At 34.1% G+C, this 21,064-nt stretch overlaps 1 pseudogene; it reads left to right on the top strand.

The window, feature by feature from the left end:
• The first annotated feature begins 6,320 nt into the window (after positions 1–6,320).
• Positions 6,321–20,381, top strand: LOC106967471 (protein dpy-30 homolog; annotated as a pseudogene).
• The last annotated feature ends 683 nt before the right edge of the window (positions 20,382–21,064 follow it).

Raw genomic sequence — 21,064 nt, 5'->3', positions numbered from 1 at the left:
AAAAATGCAGAAAAAATTGATCTTATTTAAAAGGTATGATATGACTTAAAGACTAATCAAATTACAAATCTAAGCGAATCTTTAAAAATTTTTTTAATGTTTATTTATTTGAAAGAGAGAGAGAGCGAGAGAGAGCGCGCGTGCATGAGTGGGGGAGGGGCAAAGAGAGAGGGAGACAGAATCTGAAGCAGGATCCAGGCTCTGAGCTGTCAGCACAGAGCGAGATGCGGGGCTCAAACTCACCAGCCCTGAGATCATGACCTGAGCGGAAGTCAGACACTTAACCGGCTGAGCCACCCAGGTGCCCCTACAAGTGAACCTTTTAAATTGAGAAGTGGTATCTAAAGAAACAAAAAACAAAAATAAAATTCTGCTCTTGACAAAAACTTAATGATGATATATTAAATGTTTCTCCCCTAAATTTAGGTAAGATAAATGATATGCACCTTCAGCATTTCTTTCCCTTTTTTTTTAATGTTTATTTATTTTGAGAGAAAGAGGAGGGACAGAGAAGAAAGAGAGAATCCCAAGCAGGCTCCACGCTGTCAGCACAGAGCCTGATGCGGAGCTCTATCTCACAAACTGTCACCTTCACCACTTCTATTTGACATTATACTGATGATCCTACAGTACAATACGTGAAGAAGTAGAAGTAATTGGTGTAAGATTGGAAGGAAATACATATTTGGAAATACATTATTTGGAAATGAAATAATTGTGTGCATTGCAAACATAAGAATACCCATCAGTAAATGGTGATCAGTAAATGGTGATCTTAGTAAGCATTGAATAAAAAGGTATTAAAAATTCATTTGTATTTTAACAACCAAAAAGCAGTTATCATTTTAAGTAGAAAAATATCATTTGAAAGACCTTGGAAAGAATAAAATATCTAAGGATTAATCCCCAAAAAGTGATAAAAAAGTAACTACACTGAAAACTGCCAATTTGCTGAGGGATGGACATAAAGGAGTCCCAGAAAAACTGAAAATTATTGTAAGACTCAAGACTGTTAAAATATCAAATCTTGTCAAAGAAATCAATAGCCTCAATACAATACTGTGTGTGTGTGTGTGTGTGTGTGTGTGTGTGTGGTCCAATTTGACAAGCTGGTTTTAAAATTTATATGATGATGCAAAATATCCAAGTCAAGACAATCTCCAAGAAGAATAACAAATGTTGAGTACCTGAATTTTATGTTTTAAAGCTTTTTGCAAAATATAAAAATGGTGTTAATAAAATAAAAATTAATTAATAATCAGAGTAAAGTCCAGAATAGTTCCGCACAGATACAATAATTTTATTTATAACAAAATTATCACAGTAATTTAGTGAAAAATTAATGGACTTCTCAATAAATGTGCTACAGCCATCTTTCTGTCTGTCTCTCTCTCTTGGTCTCTCTCTCTCCCTCTACCCCTCTCCTGGTCTCTCTGTCTCCCAAAATAAATAAAAAAATAAACGGTGCTAAAGCAGTGGATAACAATGCATAACTTTAATGTACTTTATATATATATATATATATATATATATATATATATATATATATGCCAAAACAATCAACCTTTTGTAGAAAGGAAGGAAAACATGTTTCTAGCAAAGCCTATTTAAATAAGATATATATTAATTAAACACTAATCATTAAATAATGATGACCTGAAATTCATTAAAACTAACAATTTCCATTCTACTTTTATTAAGAATGTGTGTTGTCTGGGGTCTTCTGAGAAACAAACATCAAGACAGATTATACATGAAAAAATATGGGAGGGGATCCTAGAGAAGCTGGCAAAGCACAATACAAATTTGACTCAGAGTGAATGAAACAAGAGAGGAAAATAAGGATGGAAAGTTGAGTGGAAGTTTCTTAGAGAGCATAGTGATTCCAATGAGATTTTAAGAGAGCTGCTAAGGTGTCTTCCAATCGAAGTCATACATCATATGAGTCCTATGTATCCCAGAAATGGGCCTACCTTAATATACTGGATGTATTACCAATTATGAGCAGATCATGGGAAGTGTGAGTTCCCTACAAACGCAATGGTAGATTTCAGAGAGGGGTTTCAGTCAGCTGGGTTCTCTGCATCCATAGGTCTGAAAAGATATTTTAATGGTCACCATAGATATGAAAAGCAAAGCAGTAAGCCTATATTTATACACCCACACACACACAAACACACCCAGATGTGTGCAAGACTGTGAAAATCATTGTCAATTTTTTTGAAAAAGAAAAGGTTTGAAGAAGCAACAAATTAATGGACTCATACTGTTCAATTTTGGAAAGATACTAATTCCTTTTAGGTTGATCACTAGTTAAATTAATTAAATCAAAATCAAATGGAAATGTGAAATACCTTTAAATTTTTCTATAAATAGGGAAAATGCTAAAAATGTCTATGGATCACAAGGAAGAGAAATGAACTTGGGGAGTTTAAGTGCTATATACAAGACTTATTATAAAGATGTGGTAATTAAGATAGAATAGTTTACAGATAGGTTTTACAAAGACCACTTGTGGACTCCTGGCTGGCTCAGTCAGTTAAGTGTTTGAATTTGGCTCAGGTCATGACCTCAGGGTTCATGAGTTCAAGCCCCACGTCAAACCCCATGTCAGGCTCTGTGCTGTCAGCATGGAGCCCACATCGGATCCTCAGTTTCCCTCTCTCTCTGGCCTTGCTTTCAGTCTCTCTCCCTCTCTCAAAAATAAATAAACTTTAAAAAATAATTTAAAAAAGCTAAAAAGGACCATTTGTATAAAATAAAGAAGAGGTTATGGGAGAACCTTATGTGGATATAGAACTTGATCTCTATGGCTTATATGAGATTGCAGATTATAGAGAAAGGTTAAATCATTTAGAATTCAATGGTGAGAATATTAATTATTGTGTATTAGCTATGTATTTCCTGCATATCAAAATTATCTAAGATGTAAAGGGGTTAAACAATACATTTATTCAGCTCCCAGTTTTATGTATTACCTAATGTGGTTATGTTCTTGGCTGGTTTTGCTGATCTTTGTGGTCATTTAACAGCTTGGCTGGGATGGATGGCTTAGGATATCTAGCTAGAATAGCTGATCTAAAATATCTCTACTAAGACAGGTTTGTTTTGTTCCACATGCTACAAATTTCCTGGAGGCTAGACTGGGCTTGCTTACATAGTGACAGTAGCATAAATAGAAACCTTAAAGAGCAGGCAGTTTTCAAATCTCTACTTATGCCACGCTAGTTTTTTACCCTATTTGTCAAACCTGTTCAACAAAGTTAAGATCAGTTTTGGCATATAAGAATAGTCAATAATGTTCAGAGGAGGAGTGGAATAATGGACAGTTTCAAAATTACACACACACACACACACACACACACACACACACATACAATCTGCTATAGATTGAATGTGTCCCTCACCAAAATGATATGCTGAACCCTTAATACCCAGTGTGATGATATTTGGAGGTAGGACCTTTGGGAAATGATTAGATCATGAGTCTGGAGACCTTATGAATTAGCTCCCTTGTAAAAGAGACCACTGAGAGCTTCCTTGCCTATTCCGCTGTGTGAGGACACAGAAAATGGATGGCAGTATCCAACCAGGAAGAGGGCCCTCCTCAGAATCTGGCTATGTTGGCAATTTGATCTCAGACTTTCAGCCTCCAGAACTGTGAGAACTAAATTTCTGTAGTTTATAAGCCACGCAATTTATGTTAGTTTGTAATAGCAATCCAAGCAAATTAATACACAATTCATAAGAGAAAAATGAAAATTTTAACCCTTACAACATAGATACAAAATGGATTAAGGGTTAAGTTTAAATTTAAGCCTTAAAATTTTAGTATGAAATATGGATATATTGTAAAAAAGTTTTCTAAACTCAAAAATAGTCAAATAATTGACCTCATTAAATTACATTAAAATTTCTGTTCAAAATAGACACAATAAAGAAAATGGAAAAATAATTTGGAGAGTATATTTAATGCATATAAGGATTTAATGATTTACATATTGTACATTCTTTTAAATCTTAAAAAATAGTTTAAAAATCTTAAAGAAAAATGGTCATTTCACTAAAAGCAAATCTGAATGGATACTTTAACAATAATTAGGGAACTAAAATCATTATCACAAATGCTCATCAGTTTATAAATATTACATTAAAAACTACAGATGTTGAGGTGCCTGGGTGGTTCAGTCAGTTGAGCTTCTGGCTCTTGGTTTTGGCTCGCATCGTGATCTCACACTTTGTGAGTTGGAGCCCCACGTCAGGCTCCCACTTGACATTGGGATTCTGCTTGGAATTCTCTCTTTCTGCCCCTCCCTTGCTCATGTAGGCATGCACGCTCATGTGCTTTCTCTCTCTCTCTCTCTCTCTGTCTCTCTCTCTCTCAAAATAAATAAATAAACTTAAAAAAATACCATAATTTCTGTTAAAAAAAGAAAATGTAGAAGTCTGGTAATACCCACTTTGGTAAAGATTTGGAGTATTAAATATGCTTCTCATGGAAGTGTTCACTGACAAAAATATAGTGGAAAAATATGGTATTTATGTAACTTGAAATGTCATTTCCCAATGACCCAGAAGTTCTAGTAATGAGTATACTCCACAGTAAAATTTCTCATGAATGTACATCAAAAGACATATAATTCAGTGTTTGTAGAAACATTGTAAAACTTGGGAACAATCTGAAAATCCATCAAAGAAGACTGGATAGTTGAATTGCTATATTCACTCATGGAAATACATATGAGTGCAAAAATGGATATCTATACTATCACACCGATACATATAACTTTCGTAATTAAAATGCTGAGCAAAAAACCCCACAAAACACAGTATACCTTGAGTGTGGTTTCAATATGTAATTTTTTAAAAGCAAACTCTACCTGCAACATGGGGCTTCTATTCACAACCCTAAGATCAATAGCCTCTTGTTCTACCAACTGAGGCAGCCAGACACATCACAATAGGTAAATTTCAAAAGCAGAGAAAACTACAAACATATCATTTCCCGTTCAATAAAAGTAATCTGAAAATTATGAGTATGATAGTCATGTAACTCAGAATAATGATTGCCTCCCTGTATGAGGACAGTGTAGTGACAGAAATGTCAAAGGCTTTGATTCTCAAGCAGTATGTTGTATATATATATGAGTGTTCAGCTTACCTCTTTACCTCATACATCTATCTAAGTCCAATATTTGTAAAATATCTTTATAATAAAATAATTTTAAAAAACAATATATGGGATAATGAGAATAATCTATAGTTTATGGTAAATATGTTATTCATTGTTCAAAAGTCAGTATAATTAAAAAGAAAATAGAGTATAAAAAAAGTAAAAAATGAATACGGGCATACTAGAGTGTATCACAGGCCAACTTTTTCTCATGAAAATGTTAGATTTTGATCATTCAAATTTCTCACAGTTAGGTTATTGAGGCCAAGAGGTTTGATACCATGCAAAACATAGAGTATTACTACTTTATGGAATTCTTGACTTTACACAAAAGTTAATATTGCTAAGCTTCTCTTACATCACATCAGAATGAAAGTATTAATGTAATATTAAATTATATATAATATTAATAGTCAATTTCTGCCAGGTTAGTGTAAAGACATCAACATGAGAGTGCAAAACATTTAAAGAGGGCAAATAAGGGCTCAATAGCTATGGTTATTAGTACTGTTTATCATTATGCTTATACTGAATACCAGTTAGGATTGATCCATAATTATAATAACTTAATTTTAATTGAATGTCGTATAAATGCTTAACACACGGAGAGTTGATTATCTTTTATAATCTATTTCAAGTATCCTTCAGTTAACACTCTTATAACCATTACAGTTTCATGAACAAGATTCAAGAATATTTTGATGTTTTTCCCTTATTAGAATATCAATGATATTCCTGTCAAAAAAGTTACATTTATTAATAAGTTCACTTATGTTTTTGCTACAGGTTCTGTAACTTTATTTGTATTATCAAATTGGCCTATGACCCATAACAGCAAAAGAGATACTCTTCTAAATAAAAATATGAACAACTAATATTTTGAAGTTCAAATTAAAATTCTTAAGTGCATTTTTGAAATAATAGCTGATACTATGACTAACACAATCTATAAGAGATATACCATTCAAGATGGACAATTTGTTTCATCTCTTAAAAGTAATACGGATGCATGGATCAGGAAAAGTGACAAAATTTTGCTTTCCTTGGGGGGAAACGTTGCTATTGTTTATGCTAAATGGGCATTCTTGTTACCAATAGAGTGACCGAACTGCGGTTGATTTCTTAAAAATGGCAGACTCTACGGGAGATGTGGCGGCGTGGTGCACGACTGCAGGAGAATAAAGTTGCAACCTTTTATTCTGCACCAGCACTAGCTGTGCTAGACAAGTACAAAGTAATACCATTTTTATTTCTTGACTTAAAATATAAATTTTAAAGCTTATATCTTCATTGCCTAGACAACTCTCCAGGGTGTTTTGATATACAAACTGTTCCTTTACCCTTAGGCACATTCTTTATTGACTTCACAAAAAAATGCATCATTTCCAAAATAGTACCTATATTTCGTTACACTGTGAAAGACTGAGAATGAACGGAATCTGCGAATATTACCTGTTCCTTTATATATAAATACTGACAAGAATTCATCTAAATGTGTTGAGATCACGTGAATATACATAAATATCTCTTATTATTACCCCACCACTTCGTCCTTAAATAATCATTTTAGGATGAGTTTTCATAATTAAACCTAGATAGGATTTGGGGGAAGGTATTTGGCCACCAGTGCCTATAGGTTATTTTGTGACACTATGTTTTTCAGTTGATCTCACTGTTACCAAAGAGTAAAACCTGGACGTATAATCACTATACCATTTGCTAAAATGACCAAATACTGACTTATATGTTGTTTTTTGAAAGTAATCTGGTGAAGAATAAGAAAATCTTAAAGTTGCATATGATAGTATAATTTTCAGAAAAGAACATTTTCTTTAACATTTTAGGTACATTAGACTTATATTATGTTCTCATTATATTTTTAGTGATAAGGACAAACACTACTTTTTCCTTTCTGCATACAATGATTGTTTCAGGGGCTAATGAATAATAAGCCCCCACACCTTTAAAATGTTTTTTAATGTTTATTTATTTTTGAGAGAGAGAGAGAGAGACAGAGTACAAGCAGGGGAGGAGCAGAGAGAGGGAGACACAGAATCCTAAGCAGGCCCCAGGCTCGAGCTGTCAGCACAGAGCCTGATGCGGGGCTTGAACCCATGGACCACAAGATGGTGACCTAAGCTGAAGTCAGAGGCTTAAGTGACTGAGCCACCCAGAGGCCCCAAGCCCCCACACTTTTTTAATGTACTTTCACCCCCTGAGGAACCACTTCATGTTTGGATTCTGAGAGAAAAATGTAAATCCTTCTCACTCTTTTTTTATGAGGAATGCCACTTTAATGGGGGGAAGGGTAGATTAAGGATGGGGAGTTACACAAATTAATTTAGGCTTGTGTTCAGTAAAAACCCTAATAAACTTGAATAATGAATTAATAAGTTATGTTAATGTAGGTATGCATTAGGGGAAGCTGAGATTTGTTTGCGTGTCTGTTTGCACTATATATAACATTAGTACTATTATGTGGGAGACTGCCGACAAAAAGCAGCAGAAGCTGATTTCATTATGAACACTTTTGTAGGCTGAGCTCTCCACAAGTAGATGCCTAGATGGAGTGTGGCATGCATGGTATTTATTCATCGGGCATCAACACCTGTGGAAAGGAAAATGGAAGAAGTAGATTTGGAAGTTAGAAGTGTGCCTGCAAAATAGGCCTAAATGAAAACTCAGCCAATCTTACAGAAAATTTAGGAGTATATATGGCTCATCACAGATGGCCAGCCTTTTAATCTGCACCACAATCAGTCATTGTATATGGCCTGCACTAAGATAAACTGAGGTAATTATAAAGAAACTGACAGCTACAGTCTGTCTGCTGACAGCTGTGCAATAAGTCCTGTGTCAAAAGCAGATTTAGTTGGGGTGCTTGGGTGGTTCAGTCGGTTAAGCATCCAACTTTGGCTCAGGTCATGATCTCACGGTTCGTGGGTTCAAGCCCTGCATCGGGCTCTGTGCTGACAGCTCAGAGCCTGGAGCCTGCTTCGGATTCTGTATCTCCTTCTTTCTCTGCCCACCCCCCACCTGTGCTCACTTTCTCTCTCTCTCTGTCTCAAAAATACATTAAAACATAAAAAAAAAATTAAAAAGTAAATTAGGTAATATATCTCTGTACCGATCAAAGTCCATCCAAAGTCCATCCAGTGGGCTACTCATTATCTCCGTCCTCTACTGTATTCAAGTTAGATTCTGCTTTGCCTGTATCAGTGATTCCTCTGCTGTTATGACCCAGACCCCCATTCCCTAAGTGTAGAGACCCTGGTCACCACGTCCTTCTCAGCTGAGGTTAGTGAAGGTGTTCATTTACAGTCATGACCGGGAAACTGTGTACCAACAGGCACCAAAATGGATTATCTGGATGATAGCTATACATCTCATCTCTGCCCTTATTGTGTAACAGCAGCCCTATCCCCTTCGGAAATAATCAGAGTTCATTACACTTGCCAAACTGCTGACTCCTGCCTTTGCCTACTGGTCCTTGGACACAGTAACCTAAAGTGCTTGAGTGGCAGCCATCATTTTTAGCTTAGTTTTTGTGATCTCTGGTGAAAGAATGTTCCCTTTGGGGAATACGAGCTGTAACTTGGCAGAGCATTAGTATGTGAGAGGAGAAAGCCAAAACACTTCCATGTGTTATTGAGAATGATGATAAGTGGAGGTAAATCCAGCTTCCATATTTAATTATCAAACTTATGTCAGACATATATTCTTCCTGTTGGACATACAATGACATATAGAGGTCTTTAGTTCAATTTGTATACTAAAGCTTGGAAGACAGTACCTCAACCTTGTATACTATTGTCTCAAGGAGAAGGCGGTGGGACACATCAACTACATCTCCAGCAGAATGTTCAAATACTCTATCAGCTAGTCATTTCAGGGTGGTGCAGTATGGGATATAAAGTAGATTCTAAAGTCCTGAAATAAATATTACACTTTCTTTGCTATAAAGTGGTTCCCCTAATCCAGTGTGATTAATGTGATTAAATTCTCCAAATATCTCAAGGAGTAGTGCATAGTGAGGCCCTCTGGATATTATTTGTCTAAACAAATCTATGGGCTAATGGAAAAGAGTTCAATGCTAATGTTTGTTGAAGTTTTATTTGAAATAGACAAAACTAGAAATTATAAAAACATATAGCAACAAGTGAAAGGATAAAATATCTTTAGGATATCCATACAATGCAATGCTCTACAGCAATAGAAAAGAAACTATTGATATGAACAGCAACATGAATGGATATCAAAATTATTACATCAAGTAAAAAAGTAAAACAAAGAGTACTTTCATCTAATTCCGTTTGTATAAAATTAAAAAAATGTAAACTTAAAATCTTTAGTGACAATAGATCAATGGTGGTGTGGGGAAGGAGTAGGAAATTTGGAGAGCTGAGAGGAATAGATTACACAAGAGAAGGAAAACACTTTTGATGGCTATGGATATGTCCATTATCTGCGGTGCAGAAATTATTTCATGGGCATATATCATACTAAATCTTATCACCTTTTACACTTTAAACATGTGTACTATATTGCATGTCAATTAAACTTTCACAAAGCTGTTTGAAAAGGAAGATATAACAATCTCATCTATTCCCACCTGGTTATTTCCAAGATTAAGTGCGAAAAGTAAACATAATGTACTTTGAGCCATATAGGTACTAAATAAATATTGGCTATTATTACTCATAACAAATAAGAATAAATTACTAGTATTAATGTAATAAAATACCAAAAAGCATTAGTAATAAGTCATAGGTCAAAAATTAATAAATCATAGCTCAAAAGCCATGGTACATTTTTCAAAACGCTAGAAACTGAATGATGATGAAGAAATTAGTAAAAATGTTAAAAAGTGAGTTGCAGCAAAAGGGATAATTTGAGAGAAATCTGCAGCCCTATTTCAGTTACAATAGAAGAAAGTAAAAAATGAAAAGGTTGCGAATGTGTTCTAAGAAATTATAAAAAGATCAGAATAAAACCAAACAAACTATAATAAAAAGTCTGGCCTGATCAGAAAAAAGAAGCACACATGAATAATATTAGGAATAAGTAAAGAGACATAAAAAGTTTCAATATTGGTAACGACAAGAAGGACCACCAGAAAAGAATATCAACTTCCAGTACTTCTCACACAGGTATTGGGGATTATTCTAACAGCTAAAGAAAACTAAGAAAATTAAAAGTAATAATAATATTCCCAAAATGAAAAAGGTGGAAACCAGAAGATTTTGGCACAGCCAAAACCTTTCAGAATTGGGAAATTCTTTTACTTATTTGGGAATTATTCTCAAATAAGTAGAGACATCCAAGAAGCTGCAGGTTTAAAAACCCTTCAGGCTAGGGGATAAAACAGATCTACTATGGTTAAAGACCATGTCATGTAAAGACTGGAGGATCACAGGCAGACACATTAGAATAAAATATTAAGAGTTTGAAAACCAACATTCAAATGACCTGCCTTTAGGCTTTAAGAAACATGGGTTGTCTGGAGAAACTTATGCTTTGGAATTGGATAAGGTAATACAATAATACCAATGATTTTAGTTTTCCATATTATATATATATATATATATAAAAGAATCATTTCTGAAGGAATAAAGCTTCATGCTAGTTTTCGAATAATTTCTAAAAACAAGTTGTTTCAAATAAAATGTTTAGCACATAATCAATTCTAGGCACCCAAATAATGAAAGATAGACTTATAAATCTATGCTTAATATTACAAGGAGATTGTAGCTAATCTTGAAATATTCATAAGATAATTGAAAATTAAAAAAACATAGTGACATCTAAGTGTCAGACAAAAACAAAAGCCAAGAAAAATGATAAAACCTGATAAACACAGAAATTATAATTAACAATTCAGTGAATGCATTTAACAGTTTAAACACATCTGGAGGGGGAATTAATTGCCAGGAAAATAAGTCAAAATAAGTGATACAGAAGTGGAATGCAAAGTTTAAAAAGATGGGAGGGCACCTGTGTGGCTCAGTCAGTTAAGTGTCCACCTCTTGATTTCAACTCCAGTAATGATCTCACACTTCATGAGATAGAACCCCGCATCAGGCTCTGTATCGACAGCATGGAGCCTGCTTGGGATTCTCTCTTTCCTTCTCCCTAACCCTCCACCCTTTTTGCTCACGCATTTGTGTGTACACTCTCTTTCTAAAAATAAATAAATAAACTTAAGAAAAAGGAAAAGTTCAGACTAGTAGAAAAGAGATATAGGAGGTAGAGTTTAACAAATACTTAATTGGAGACCTAGTAAGAAAAGTAAGAGGTTATGGAGTAAAAGAAATTTAAAACAATTTGAGTAGTTAATAGGTAATAATTTTCCAAAGCAGTTAAAAGTCATCAATTCATAGTTTAAAAATGCTCAATAGCCCCAAATAAGTCATAAAGAAAATCACAACCAATTACATCATAGTGAAATCATAGAAATCTAAAGAAAAAAGAAAATAAATCATAAATGAGCTACAGGGCAAAAAAGAGACGCTATGTTTTAATGGCAAAATTTAAACAAATAGCTGACTTTTCATCAGAAGTAATTAAAGCCACAGGATAGTGGACTATGTTTAAAACACTAAATACATAAACATTTGATAATTGACAAGGAAAAAAATATACACTTCTGGAATTCACACCACTCAAAGATATTTTCTAGCAACCTAAAAGAAAGAATGCACTACCAGCAGACCTAAGCTAAAGGCCATTCTGAAAGTGTTCACCAAGTTCAGGCAGAAAGAACTATTTTCAGATGAAGTATTAGTGATGTAAAAATAAATGAAGAGCAGTAAATATAAAAATGCAAATGTGAATATTGATTCTACCAAGCAATAATAATATCCTTTGGGGTCAAACATTTTATGGATAATAAATAAAATTGCATACTGTATTGGTTAGTGTTTTCCAGAGAAACAGAACCGATAAGATATATAACAAGAGAGAGGAGATTTATTATAGAAATTGGCTCACATAGCTATGGAGGCCAAGAAGTGCCACAATCTGCTGCCTGCAAACTGGAGAACCAGAAAAGCCTCCGGTGTAATTCAGTTTATGTCTGAAGGCCTGAGATCCAGGAGCTCCAATGTTACAGGGCAGGAGAAAATGGACATCTAAGAGAGAGAGAGAGAGAGAGAGAGAGAGAGAGAGAGAGAGCGAGAGAGAGAGAGAGAATTTCTCCCTTTCTTGGCCTTTTCCTATTTGGGTTCTCAATAATGGGTGCCACATTGGTGAGGGTGATCTTCTTTGCTAAGTCTACTGATACAAATACTGATCTCTCCCAGAAACACTCTCACAAACATACCCAGAAATAACATTTTACCAGCTACGTGGACATTGCTTAGCTCTGTCGAGCTGACATCTAAAAGTAACCCTCACACATGACAAGAATAGAAAAACATTTGGGATGAAGATGAATGGAATTAACATTATTAAACTCCTTTTATTATCTGTGAGAGTAATGAGGGTGTCAGGAGATTTTGGTAAGTAAAGAATGTATGCTCTATTTCCTAGCTACTGCTAGAAAAAACAATAAAAGAAATATAGCTTCTAAGTTGACAGAAAGGAATGTGGTATAGTAATTGTGGAATTATCAATCTTAAGAAAGAAAGCAGAGGAAATGACTACAGACAGATTACACAAAAAAGAAAAAACAAGAAACAATCACAATTAAAAAGCGCTCTTTCCAATATATATATAAACATATAGAAACGCTGAGCTAACTACATAATGATAAGATAAAATAGAAATTAAAGCAAAACTTAACCAGTATGTCATTTCAAAAGAAAAAAGTTTCAATTCACCAAGAATATGTAACAAATTTAACTTGGTATGAATTTAGTAAAATCACCAGAAATTATATACAGCTGTAACTGATAGACAAACAGAAACTATCAGAAAGGATAAAGGCATTTTGAATAGAAATTAATAAACTTGATCTAATATACATACACAGAACATTGTTATCTAAGAATTAAAGAACATACGCATCTCTTTCTTGGAACTGTGGGTCCTAGGTGTTCATTTTGTTATTTCTAAGTCCATTATATGTATGTCCTGTGTTTTCTTTTAAAATTAATATTCTGTAATAGAAATTAAGGTAAAACAACTATCACAAGATTTATAGAATGGAATAACCATGATACAATAACAAAAAATCCAGAGATTAAATTGAACAGCAAGAAATTAAGTGCATGTGGAATAAAATAAGGAGTTCCAACAAAGTCTATGTGGAATATTCTAGAATACTGATAGTATATATGAGGCTCTATCCAAAGACAAAATAGTTAATACTTTTTTATAACTGGAAATACACATAAGTTTTTAAAAATGTTTTTTTAATGTTTATTTATTTTTGAGAGAGAGCACAAGTGAAAGAAGGGCAGAGAGAGGGAGACAGAATATGAAGCAGGCTCTAGGCTCTGAGCTATAAGCAGATTTCAAAGCAGGGCTCAAACTCCTGAATCATGACATCATGATCTGAGCTGAAGCCAGATGCTTAACTGACTGAGCCACCCAGGTGCCATAAAATACATAAGTTTTTATATTAGGAAAACATGAATATTGTGCTGAATATACAGAAACATTCTGCTAAAACTGTAAAACATAAAGGAAAAAATAAATGCTCTAAAAGATATTCAAAAAAACCAATGTGTATTAATATGAAAAAAGAACATTGGACTGAAAGATAACTTTTCATCAACAATAATATGCTAGAAAAATCAATAATAACTAAAATGTTGAGGAAATATATTTATTATATAACTTATCTAGCTAAATTCAGAAAACAAATGTAATTATACTTGGCTTCTCATTATCAACAAATACTGGAAAAACGAATAAAGATTTTAAATTTCCAAGGAAAAATATTCTTTATTCTACAATTCTATCTCCTGTATAGTCTCATTTAGGAGGTTTAAAAATGAGGTTAGGTTGCCAGATATAACATTTTCAAATTAGAATAAAACTGAAAGTTTACCACAACAAAGCATTCCTAACTACTTTTATGAGTTATGTAACATTTAGAAAACTCAGCTTTCTCATTTGTAAACTGTGGAGGAGTGTATAATTCTACTTTGCATTGTGTACAAGTTGAATTCTAAAATTGTAAGCATAAAGTACAAGTTCTGATATATTATTAGGCTTCAATGAATATTACTTATCTTTACTATTACCTTTACTTATTAACATATAGAAATAATGCTATATATTTTTGAAAGAATGGAATTAAAACACATTTATTTATTTAATTTATTTTTTCCCATCTTTATCAATATATAATTGCCATATAGTATTAAGTTTAAGGTGTACAACATTGTTGTGGCTTTAATAAATTGCCCTTTGTTAAGTCGAACCCGGGTGTCACATGGTGAACCATGGGGTTTAAGAAGAAGCCACAAAGGAATTGAAAGAAGTTTATTACTCAAAGGTCCTGGAGGAAGTACACAGCACACCTTGAGGGGTCACGTGAGGAGGTCAAGGCATGATACAGGCAGAGAGAAAGAAGGACCGACCTGAGGCACATCCTTTTATTAGGGTCCTTAAGTTGGATGCTTTGGGGTTCCCAGGCTAAGACCAGATTAATCAATTCAAACCCCCCCAAAAAAATCTAAATTCCACAGGGTCTTATATAAGGGGCACACAAGGGGAAAGGCTCTGTCTGGGAGACACAGGAGAGTGTTCATCACAAGGGCCTTTGGGGAAGTCTTATCAGGGACTTACATTTACTTGTGACTTTGTGGGGTGCTATCTAGGGCATGTGCTCACATGAGGCCCCTGCTGCCAGTTTGATCAAACAAAATGTATGCCAAGCCAGCAATAGCATGGTGTAGCTTAGCTAAATGCTTGACAGAATAATAACGAGATACATGGATATACTGCAGAATGAAATCACTTATATTTAGACTACTCCCTCCAGTCTTGGAATTGGCAAGAAATTAAATAAAGCAAATAAAATTTACAAAAATATTAGCCTTTATCAGATATGAATTATGACACAAATACTGTGAAAAACCACTACTTCTTATAAACAGAAAAAAATAAATGAAAATATACTTCATTATTGTGTGCTAACTTTTCCAATATTTTCTGTTAACAACCTCTGATAGAGAAGTTAATAATCTGTATAAATCATTTTAAAAGCACGTCAAGTAATGCTTATTGCTAAGGAAATGTTTTAAGTACAGGACAAAAATATATGAGTATTTTATCATCAAAAGTCATGCTTTTTGGTCTAGATCGAAAACTTTTAGTTTTTAATTTTGACTTTTAGTACTTGGAAAAAGAGATAATGCTGCTGGCAGTATCATTGCATCCAGAGATGCAAGCTAGCCAGCCCCGCTTATGACCTATGCAGAAAGAAGGATTAGATTATAATAAATCAAGAATGCAGCATTTTCAAATTTGCCCAATGGATCTATATGGATCTTGGTTAGTTTGTATATTGCACTGGGCTCACCATTTCTACAGACTCTTTGTACAAGTTATTGGTGTATTTGTGGTTACATATTATTTATTAGATGACACTATCTTGAACATAACATAAAATATATTTAACTAAGCTTTTCTTACACTAAAGATTTGTGATTAATCTAGTCTTCAAATATATCAGTCACATAACAAATATCTTGGATATCTCTTCAAACATTATGAGCTATTGGGACAAGCTAAATGTTTGCTGAGGTTGCTTAAGACACAGAATTTCATTAGAGTCTAGGAATATCACTTATTGAAAATAAGTGTTAATTTTCCTTGTGAGTTATAGATGTCTTAAGACAAATGGGTGCTCTATCAGTATTTTTAAATTCAAAAAATAAAAACAGAGAAATGTATCTTAAGAGTGCCTATAATAACAAGAAAGCAAGTACTGCATGTGAAGGTCTAAATGGCCCTCATTTCATAGATAGAAATCCAACTTTGGTCCCTTGAAGCAGCACATTCAAATGGAAATAGCAAAAAGTACAATAACATTTAGAGATTTTCATGTGGAGATTGTTAGAAATTGTTCTGGAAGTGAAGAGAAAATGTAAAATTTCATTTAATTAATGTAGTTAATTAAATGAGATAATTTTGTGGCTAGTTGATATTCAATTTGATTTAGACAAGTGGTAGTTGGCTCTGTATCAAACTTATCAGTATTTAAACAATTTCTTTGGGGAAGAAAATTAGTTTAATGGTGTTCACAAATATTTATTTTATAGACATGTGGAAGGTACTGATTAGTCATTAGACAGATCTTATTTATTTAGGAAGCCTCTATTATCATAGAATATACTTTATTTTCACTATTTTAAAATTATTTTTTAAGTTGGTGAGGTATTTAAGCCATCAGGATAGCAAATTGCTAAGAAAGATATAGCACTACAGTTCATCAGTGGTATGTAACATTACTAAAATGTTATAAATAAATATGAATATGAAATATAATATACTTATTTCAATGTTATTTACAAGATTCTTGCAGAAAATTATTTTCATCATCATAATAGGCCAAATTTTACATATTTTGATTGTAAGGCTTTATGTAAATAAGATTTTTCTTTGGGACAGATTTTTATAGGAGTAACAAAACGGAAAATGCTACTATTATTCTTTGTGACCAGCATTCTCAGTTACTCTATATTTTGTGAGATTTCTTCAATAAACATGAATTTTTTGGACCTATTGGTTAATTTGATTTCAGTCAGCTTAGCATACTTACCAATAGAATTCATAAAAATCTGTAAGAAATCAGATGACCTTTTAAAAAGTATTTATCAATAGGTATTTAATAAATACTTCTTGGATAAAATGATTAAAATATGTTACTAGCTTACAAGTTCTCATAGTACCTAAATTGTCCTTTTGAAACCTCAAAAATATTTTTCCCTTATTTAGGGTAAAGAAGAGGAAATTATCTCTCCAAATATCTCTTGTATGAAAACCCTAAATATGTGAAATATATTAAAGCAATAGACCAGGAAAGATAATGATGGTAACATAAATAGACTCTCTAATTCCTCTTACAGGAACAAAACAAAAGAACAAGTAGATATCAGAAGGGAAAAAAAAAAAAAAACATACCAAACAAAATAAAACAAAACCACCATCCATAATGAGAACATTAACAGAACATCAGAAGAGAGACATCTTCAACAAAATTGGATGAAAAATTATCCCAGAAAAAAAATGGGGACATGTAAATCATCTACAACAGCTGGATTTAAAGAAGATGGACATAAAAGATACCAAGATCATGAAGAGATGGGTTCGTATGATTGTCTTAAGCTCAGGGTATAGGAAATGCTTACAAATACCTTTAAAAGGAGGTGACTCTAAAATGGTGGAATCATTAGTAGGTGGACATGAAAGCAACCAGCAAAAACAGTAGAAATGTCAGGCTTTCATTTATAAGCAAGTGATATTAAGAAATATTAACAAGGGTGTCTGGGTGGCTCAGTCAGTTGAGTGTCTGACTTCGGCTCAAGTCATGATCTCATGGCTCATGAGTTCAAGCCCCACATTGGGCTTTGTGCTGACAGCTCAGAGCCTGGAGCCTGCCTCGGATTCTGTGTCTCCCTCTCTTTGCCCCTCCCCTGCTCACACACACACACTCTCTCTCTCTCTCTCTCTCTCTCGCTCTCTCTCTTTCTCTGTGTCAAATATAAATAAACATTTAAAAAAATTAAAAAAAAAGAAATATTAACAAAAACTAGGAAATGAAACATGATGATGCCTGAATATTCTTTTCATGTCATTGCTTAATAGTCAGTGAAGAATTAATTTTCTAGGATAATGCATTTGACAAGTATAGGCAAAATATTCTAAAATTACAGGTTAATTTATAAATGTTTGTACAGTAGAAGGTATAACCACATAGATTACATATTTATTTTCTTATTGGATATTGAGGAGTTTTGTCAATTAGGAAATTTATTTCATTATTAACATGACAGAATGCTTAAATCTTCAGCCCTGGGCCACCTGGATGGCTCATTTGGTTAGGTGTCTGACTCTTGATTTTGGTTTAGGTCATGATCTCATGGTTCATCAGTTTGAGCCTTCCATCAGGCTCTAAGCTGAGCGTGGAGCCTGCTTAGAATTCTCTCTCTCCCTCTCTCTCTGCCTCTCCCCCACTATCACTCTCTCTCAAAATAGAATAAATAAACTTTTAAAAATTAATAAATAAATCTCAAGTCTTCAATATCTTTTTTGAACTAGCCTTATCATCCTACTGGTTTCCTCATTGCATAATGAGTTTAATAAAATCTTTGACACTCATTTTATATTTGTATATCACAGAGAGAAGCATTTATAATTTCATACAAATTTCATACAAATTTCATATATTTATTTAATATATACATACATATAATATGTATAATATTATTAATATATGATATTATATGTATATATATATAAAGAGTGTTGGGGGTTCAACTGAAATGCTTAAAAGACCTACCTCTAGAACAAATGAAACATATTAATTCACAAGTGATCCTCATGGGATATTTATAGCTAAGAACATCTCTTTCCCCATTATTTCCTCAGGTGCTTGAAAGTTTTACAGGTACCGTGATTTGTGTTGTTTTTATAATGTCGGTGATTATAAAACCAACCCAGAAAACACACACACATGTCTGCAAGCACACAAATTTCCTCATGGTGAAAAGTTGATATTTCTGGCAACAGTATTATGTGTTGTCTTCTATGTTTACTTCAAAATTATATATTGTAACTTTAAATAGGCAAAATATATTGATCAGGTATCCATGATTTTATCTAATCATATGATCAAATCACTCTGAAATTCTGTTGGTTGCCTTTTAGAATCAGCTTTTAAATAAGAATAAATAAATAGATAAATGAAGATTTGCAAAGTCTCTTACACCTGAAATTATTTCAGATTTGCTAGAAGTACCTCAAAGATTGTAAAGCTTTGTTCTTTCACACTATAAGAATGCTATAAATAATTTTATTTGATGTGTTCATTTTTTAATTGGATTCTGTTATTATAAATAGCTAAATGGAAAAAAATCAAACTAAAGGGATATTTGTGAATAGAAATTTATTGTTGTAAATTTTGGGGGGATTAAACACTTACAGAATATATTAGAAGTCTCTGGAGATTTGTTAATGTTCTTAATGTCCATAATATTGTTAAGCAAAATCGAATCTGGACTTATGTGAGGACAAATTTTATACAAAAAGACTATTGTAACAAAGAAGATGCTCTGATCTGAGGATCTGCAGGCGTCTCAAAATGAAACAAACAAACAAAAAAAAAACTGTGGGGGAGAGACTTTTATAGGGAAAGGGGGATGCTAGCTGGGACTTTGAGGGAAAAAATGAGTAAGTGGGGGTTTGCACACAACATCACTGAGGAAGTTTAACAAGAAATAATTCATGCTGTGCAAATGATTCTTGTAATAAGTGATTGTTCTACACCTTAGAGTTTACTTAAACTTGGGGTGGGAGGAGCCACAACCGAGAGGACTGTGAGAGGAGAGAAGCCTGACTGAAGGTTGTTCAAGCCAAGTCAGTGGCCAAGTAATGGGCAACTGGTTGGTCCTCTCTGTTGTTTAAGAGAGACAAAGTTCATCTTTAAAAACTATTAGAGATGGAATAGTTAATGTGAAGTTGAGGTTCTCAAGGTGGTTTTCACAACGGGTTGGACACACACTCTTGCTGGCTTTAAAAAAAAAATAGCTGTATGATTTATTGTGTATGTTGTCAACCTAACAATTATGGAGAGCTTGGAGATCCAGCATTTGATGAGTGGTATGCCTTAGGAATATAATAAAACGAGTAAAACCGGTTTGTGCTGGGAGCTGGTGGCGTGGTACAGGGCTCTGAAGAATGAGCGGCTTGGGTGCGCAGACTGGTTTCCGGGGATTGTGACTTGCAGGGTCCGCCAGGGAGCCAGAGCAGATGCTGGAGACACAGACGCAAGGTATGGTAAACCCTCACTCTGGGTGTGGTCTCACCAACCATGTCAAGGAGATAGTAGATGATGAGAATATGAATGCAGAAAAGTCATCAAAACAGATAGTGGATCTCCATTCTTTGCCAACTCGTGCCTATGTGGGTCAGACAGTTGTGCCTATTTTATTATAGGGACTTGCTGTGCTTACAAAAAGCCACCTAATCCCATTGGGTTTCTACCATCTTACCTTTAAACAAAAACAAGACACAGTTTGAAGATCGAAACTGATTTATTGGGAAGAACAGAAAAAAATTGGTTTCCACTGCAGATTTACATGATTAACAGGCAGCTTTAATTGCCACGATTCCCCCATCCCCGCCTTGGATTTTGTTTTTCGTTTTTGCTGTTTGTTTGTTTGTTTGTTTGTTTTTAAGTATAAAAACCTTCAGAACAACAGAACTTATTTCCAGAATTGCAGGAAAAAAAACATTTCCCTTATTTGTATTTAATCATCACATTTATTTAATGAGTGTATTCTGTGCAATTTTTGATCAGATTGTCCTTAACTTTGCTTTTTTTTTTTAATTTTTTTTCAACGTTTTTATTTATTTTTGGGACAGAGAGAGACAGAGCATGAACGGGGGAGGGGCAGAGAGAGAGGGAGACACAGAATCGGAAACAGGCTCCAAGCTCTGAGCCATCAGCCCAGAGCCTGACGCGGGGCTCGAACTCACAGACCGCGAGATCGTGACCTGGCTGAAGTCGGACGCTTAACCGACTGTGCCACCCAGGCGCCCCTAACTTTGCTTTTAAAATGACCTTCAAGGGGCACCTGGGTGGCTCAGTCATTAAGAGTCTGACTTCTGCTCACGGCATGATATCGGGGTTCAAGAGTTCAAGCCCCACGTCAGCCTCTATGCTGACAGCTCAGAGTCTGGAGCCTCCTTCAGATTCTGTGTCTCCCTCTCTCT

Source organism: Acinonyx jubatus, chromosome B1 (genome assembly GCF_027475565.1).
Source record: "Acinonyx jubatus isolate Ajub_Pintada_27869175 chromosome B1, VMU_Ajub_asm_v1.0, whole genome shotgun sequence".
Taxonomy (NCBI): domain Eukaryota; kingdom Metazoa; phylum Chordata; class Mammalia; order Carnivora; family Felidae; genus Acinonyx; species Acinonyx jubatus.
This window is presented reverse-complemented; position numbering and strand designations above follow the sequence as displayed.